Source organism: Cavia porcellus, unplaced genomic scaffold (assembly GCF_034190915.1).
Source record: "Cavia porcellus strain 051 isolate PalLab524CR breed Dunkin Hartley unplaced genomic scaffold, mCavPor4.1 scaffold_17, whole genome shotgun sequence".
Lineage (NCBI taxonomy): Eukaryota > Metazoa > Chordata > Mammalia > Rodentia > Caviidae > Cavia > Cavia porcellus.
The window spans coordinates 59,586,113-59,592,382 of record NW_026947500.1 but is presented as its reverse complement, the minus strand read 5'-3'; the positions used below and the strand labels follow the sequence as shown (position 1 = coordinate 59,592,382).

Here is a 6,270-nt window from a genome sequence, read left to right as displayed (position 1 = left end):
GACAAAAAGCACTGAGTTAATTGTGTGTCATCACTTGTTGGTAAGTGGCCATGTAGGACTCCAGAGGAAAGCAGAATACTAGGAAAGGGAAAGTATCCACTGCAGTCATTGGTAAGGAGCCCGCATGAATTTCTTCTACTTAAAGAGATCCATTTCTGCTGTGCAATTTTATTTTCATTCTTCATTTTTAAATGAAGAAGCATGGCACACAAAGGGAGAAATCAAAGCTCTGTGACCTCATTCATCCTGGTGGGGTCTCAGAATACCCACACATCCAGACACCCCTCTTCATGGTGTCCCTAACCATCTACTCTTCTGGGGAACCTGGGCAATATTGTGATGAGAAAGATGAACACCAAACTTCAAACACACATGTACTTCTTCCTCAGCCATCTTTCTTTATGGATATTTGCTATTCCAGTGTATTTATACCCAAACTACTAGAAATCTTGATTGTCGAAGGCAGATCCATCTCCTTCAGAGAATGCACGACACAATTTTTCTTCATTTGCACATTTGTGATTACAGAGATGTTTATGCTGGCAGTGATGCTCCATAAGCGGTTCGTGGCCATCTATAACTCCTGCTCTACACAGTCATTGTGTTCCGTACACTCTGTGCTCTTCTTGTGGCAGGGACGTACATGTGGGCAGGTTGGTGTTCTTTGACAATCACATATTCCCTTGTGCAGCTGTCCTACTGTGAGTCTAACATCATAAATCACTTTGGCTGTGAGTACTCTGCTCTCCTCTCAGTGTCCTGCCCTGACTCCTCCTTCAGCCAGATGGTATGTTTCATCATTTCCATCTTCAGTGAGGCTTGCAGCCCCCTGATCATTCTTGCCTCTTATGCCTTCATAGTCATCACTGTTATCAAGATTCCCTCCAAGTGTGGATTCTAGAAAGCCCTCTCTATTTGCACCTCCCACCTGACTGTCATCAGCATCTTCCATGACATCCTCTTCCTTCTCTACTGTGTGTCCAGCTCTAAGAGCTCCTGGCTTTTGGTCAAAGTGCCCACTGCCCTTTATGTAGTCCTGTTCCCAATGCTGATTCCCCTCATCTACAGCCTCAGGAACAAAGATGTGTAAGAGACAGTCAGGAAGCTGATAATATCTAAGATTTTTTTCTCACTCAATACAATTCAAATAAATACATTTTTCTATCTTGATCATATCCATTTTAAAAGTAATTGATGTAATTTAATTTCAAAGTAATATATGACTATGCTTTAAGTGAAATAAATCAAAGCTGTTTAATGTTCAGAATGCCTTACAATGATTTTTAGTTTAATATAAATACATTGTTTGACTATTCACTGTATCCAAAGAGATTTCCCAGTGGCAAATATGAAGTTCTGAATGAAGAGGAACTAATCTAAATTTAGAACTAAGACTTGAGTTTATACTGTGTTCAACTAAAGTAATGCAACAACCGTGGACATAGCTCAGTACACAAGGAACTGCCTGCCAACTTTATAGTAAAGACAATCTCCATATAGATATTTCACCAGTGTTACTGTAAACAACCACACTTCAGCTAAGGAGGTGCATCTCCAGGCTGAGGAGACAGGACAAGTTTTGCTCAGCAACAACACTTCTTCCACTATGGAGCTCCTCAAATATTCATCTTCTTTCTAGTCATTGGCCCCATGGTCTGTGGGAGTGTCACAATGTGAATGCAAATTTTTTGTTTTGTTTTGTTTGTTTTTTGATGCCGAGGATTGAACTCATGACACTGACCCTCCATTTGCCAAGTAGGCACTTATGCTGCTGAGCTAAAGCCCTGGCCTCGTGAATGAACATCTTTAAGACCTTACAAGACCTAGCGTGGGAACTGCCACTCCCTTTCTTCAACTAAGGGAGGAAGTGGAGCCCACTGATCCACATAGTTCACACAGGTTCACAGCTCTGTTGTCTTATGCTCCAGTATTGTCACTGACATGTGTTCTTCATTACTAGCTTTATTATCTAAGTCACGGTAGCAATTAGAAATTATGATGCTCTTCTTTTCTGTTTCTTCTCATGTTGATCCATGGCTTCAAAATTTTAATAAAATTTTTGGGACATATTTTGTTCATTTCCTTGAATGCTGAAGCTTGATTCTGCCATGTGCTGGAAATAAATCACATTTTCTGCATGGTAATGCATTGGGACATGTGGTTTATTCCTTTCTGCTCCTTCTGTGTATATCTGTGCATTTTCCTTACATTTTTCTGAAATTTTGGGGAAAGCATATCAGCCGATTTTTATTTATGACTTTGATTTTGCTATTTGAGTTCTTTACTCATTATCATGGGTATTATAAGTTCATTTTCAGAAACAGGAAAACAAAATAAAACCTATATGTGGGTTTGGGAATATTGAAAGAAAATACATACTTGTCACATCATCAATATGAGGATGGATAAATAAATCACCTGTAGTGTAGTTTTTTTTTTTTTTTTTTTTTTTTTTTTTTTTAATCGGTACCAGGGATTGAACTCACAACTGCCTGCTTGCAAGGCAGGCGCTTATGCCGCTGAGCTAAACCTCCAGCCCCTTGTAGTGTAGTTTTTGATAGACCTACAAAGAGTAGTGGCAAAATAAACACCAAAATTAACATTATTTGTTTCAGAGATATTATTTCTAAGTTATTTTTGTTTCCTCTTTACTGTATACACTGACTTCTCAATATTGGTCTTTTTCAATGTTCATGTCTCTGATATAATAAGAATAGAATGTATTATTGAAAATTTAGTGAAAATAGCATGAGATATTATAGGAGCACTTCCATAAATTATCTGTGAAAGGATAAGTAACAGCATGGATGGCTTACGTTTAAAAATAACATATTGGGGAGTATTTGTCTATCTTTAGTTTTTTAAGTTTCTTATTTGAAACATATTTTTGTTATATTTGCAATTTGAAATTAATGCAATATATAATTGCAATTTGAAAAATTATGTTGTCGATAGAGTTGTTATTCATAAGGTTCCTGCAAATATTCCACAGATGAGTTATTGTATGAAATAGAAAACACCTTTATAAGCTTATGCTGTGAATGATATTGTCAGATGTGATAAAACTAGCATTTTGCTACAGGAAAATCTAGAACCAGTGATAAAATGACATCAAAGCGTTTGACCTTCAGTGGTGCTCTGTGCATGAGGCCATCCCCTCCAAGAAGTGCGCAGCAGCTTCTGTGTTTGTACCTCCTCCTCCTCCTGTGTGTGCAGAGCCCACAGCTAACCCTCAGCCCTGCTCCTTGGTGCAGGGTCGCCTGCAGCTGTGGGCGGGTCACGTGGATCTCTGCAGCGGTGTGCATGCAGCTGCTCGTGCTCAGTCTCCTCTGCATGCTGGCTCTGGGTTTAGATCTCAGCTTTTGAACTCCCTTAGGTGCAGCAGTTCTTCCTGGACCCTGTGTCCTGTTGCTGCATGTCCACTGCTGCCTCTTTGCGCGGTACCACCTCCTCCTCTTGCATGTGCCATTCTAGTTATTGTGCTTCCACCCCCACCTGTACCTTCTCTGAGCCTGTACCCACGCCAGCTGCTTCAAGACTGCCACGCCCTGCTCTGCTCCTTTCACAACCTCCTTGGCCTCCTCAGTCACACGCTGAGCGGCCTCTGTCATGCCATGCAGCCAATCTAGCTCGGTCATGTGCTCTTTCCTCTGCCTGTAGTCACTTGGGAACCGCCTCTTGGACGTTCTGTAGCTGGTGGGCAGACTCCTGTTTGGACAGGCTCTGCAGGGACCGAGTCTCTTTTAATTCATCCCGGAGTCAGTGCACTTTCTCCATGCAGCTTTGTGCTGCCCTGCAGCTTTCTCCCCAGCTGCCAGGCTCTTTTGCACTTTCCGCTCAGCCTCACATCTTCAGGGCTCTTCCTCAGGGCTAGTTGTTGCTGCTGGGCAGCCTCTAGTTCTGGCTCTTTCTTCCTGAGTGATGGGTTCCAGGCCTTCCTGCAGATGCACCCGTGCTGCAGCACTGTCTTAATGGCAATGGCTTTCTCAGATTCGCGTTTAATGTGAGCGTCTCTTTCTGCCTGTTCCTGCTGTCTCAGTGTGATTGTCCTCAGCCTCTTTTGTTGCTCCAGCTCACTCTCTGATGACTTACACAGTTGGGCAAGGGCTGGACTACGTTCAGCCCTGATCAACCTAAGGGCATTGGTCCTGGAGCCCTGGCTGTTTCTCTTTCTCCTGTCCTGTGTACACAGCACATTTTGATTCCTTTTCATCCCTTTTCCTCCCTCTCTGCCTCCCACTGTGTACACAGTTCCCTTTCCTTTTGAAAACCGTCTCACTCCCTACCTCCCATCATTTACCTTTTTGTTGATCTTTATTTACACTTTGCATTTCTCATACAAGAGAAACCATGCTTGTGTGTCTGATTTATTTCACATAACAATATGGTCTCACAAGTGCATCCATTTTCCTAAAATGACTCACATTTTTCTTCTTTATGGCAAAGTAGTACTCACTGTTTTTTTTTTTTTATTTTAAAATGAAAAAAATAGAAGATCAACAATGGTTAATATATCATGTATACTTATCTTCAAAGTAATTATTCAGATTACAATATATAGGCATGAAAAACTGGTCAAAATCAAACAATGAAAACACAAGCCATTCTTTTTGATGAAATAACAAGTCATTAGTAGCATAATTAGCTATCATATGGTTATGGATTAAGAATTGATGGTCAAATTAACACCAGCTGGACTATATCAGCATGGTGCTGAGTGTAGATGTTCCACATGTGGAAAGTAGCCATCATAAATAGAGATGTGGAGGAGAAGCTAATGCATTGAAGCATTGAGATATTGTGGGTTTTCCAACACGTTAATGTTTGAACCACTGGTTCTCCTAGAGAAGCTCTAGTCCTCACGTGGAGCATTGCTTCCTGGCTCTGGAGGGAAGACTAAAATTTACATACTTTCAAACATTTATCATACACAAAGTGTACATCATTGTAAATATCTATCTGTAGAATGTCATATTTTTAGCTCCCTATCTGAGGTACTCAAAAGTACATGTGTGGATACAAGTTAAATGTGAAAGACAAAATGATGAAAATTAAAAATAACATTTTCAGCAACTTCAAAACTCTTTTAATTTATTATTTATGAACCTGTATTTGAAGTATTTATTTGAAATACCCCTATTATATTAAAGTACTTATACTTTTTATATATATTTTGTTATTCACTTCTAAAGATAATGGCTTCTGAAAATATTTTCATTCTTACATATTTTCATTTCTGTAACATATTAGTGTTTCTGAGTGTTTAAAGTCACATTTTTGCTCTAATAGTTAGCACATTACTAATGTTTAAAAAGAAATTGAAATATTTTCCTAGTCTAACTTCTTAGAGTTTGGTTGTTGCAATCTAAGTTTGTGTTTCCTTTTATCTTCTGTCAGACTCCTCGAGGATAAGTTCAGTTTTTGTATTTTAAAATTAATAAAACATTTTTTTTCATTTTGAAACCATTTAATCATTTCAAATAATGTACTGGATCTATATATTCTTTTTACAACTACACTTCTTGTCAAATCTATTAAAAATAAAATATCTTCTTAAAAGTATTTTTTGATTTCTTCAACACTTTTTAAATATTTTCTTCTATTGTTTCTCATGGCATTTAGTGTGGTAGTAAGTGACTATTAATAACCAAATAAATTTCTCATTGATTAAATGACCGAGAATACTAGAAAGCTTGCTTTGAAACAAGTCTCTAACTTTGAATTTGCAGAATTTCATTGAAATAATTCTATATTGAAATGTAAGATGATGACATGGTCTCTAGAATTAGGAACACCACTATGTTTCAAACTCTTTATGTAATGAAGCCCCCATCTACCTATTGAAGCAGTCATGGATTGGTCTATGAATCTAAAACACATTCAGGTATTAAAATTACATCTTTCACTGTATAGAAGCCAGCCATTGAGAGATGAAAATAAGTTTGTGCCATATACTCAGAATCATTAATCAAAACCAATGTGCCATCATAGAAAAAATTGAGAAACTGGAATTTAGAATTACATCATCATAATATTAAAATCAGTAGTTTAAAATATAGATGCTATTGCAAAAATGTTTCTGTGCCCTTGTGGGTTTTAGCTATCTTTTTCCTTTCAGTTTTGCTTACATACCATGCTAAGCCATCTCTAAAAGAAAAAAGAAAAGATGACTTTAGCTATTGTCTGCCATCATTCAACTCTGTTATTTTGAGTTTACAGGAAGGGATATGGATATGTTTTTGTTGCTGTATTTCCTCTCTATGATTTTCA

The 6,270-nt window shown here is 38.2% G+C and overlaps 1 pseudogene; it reads left to right on the top strand.

The window, feature by feature from the left end:
- The first annotated feature begins 201 nt into the window (after positions 1-201).
- LOC100722623 (olfactory receptor 1165-like) lies at positions 202-3,629 on the top strand (annotated as a pseudogene).
- The last annotated feature ends 2,641 nt before the right edge of the window (positions 3,630-6,270 follow it).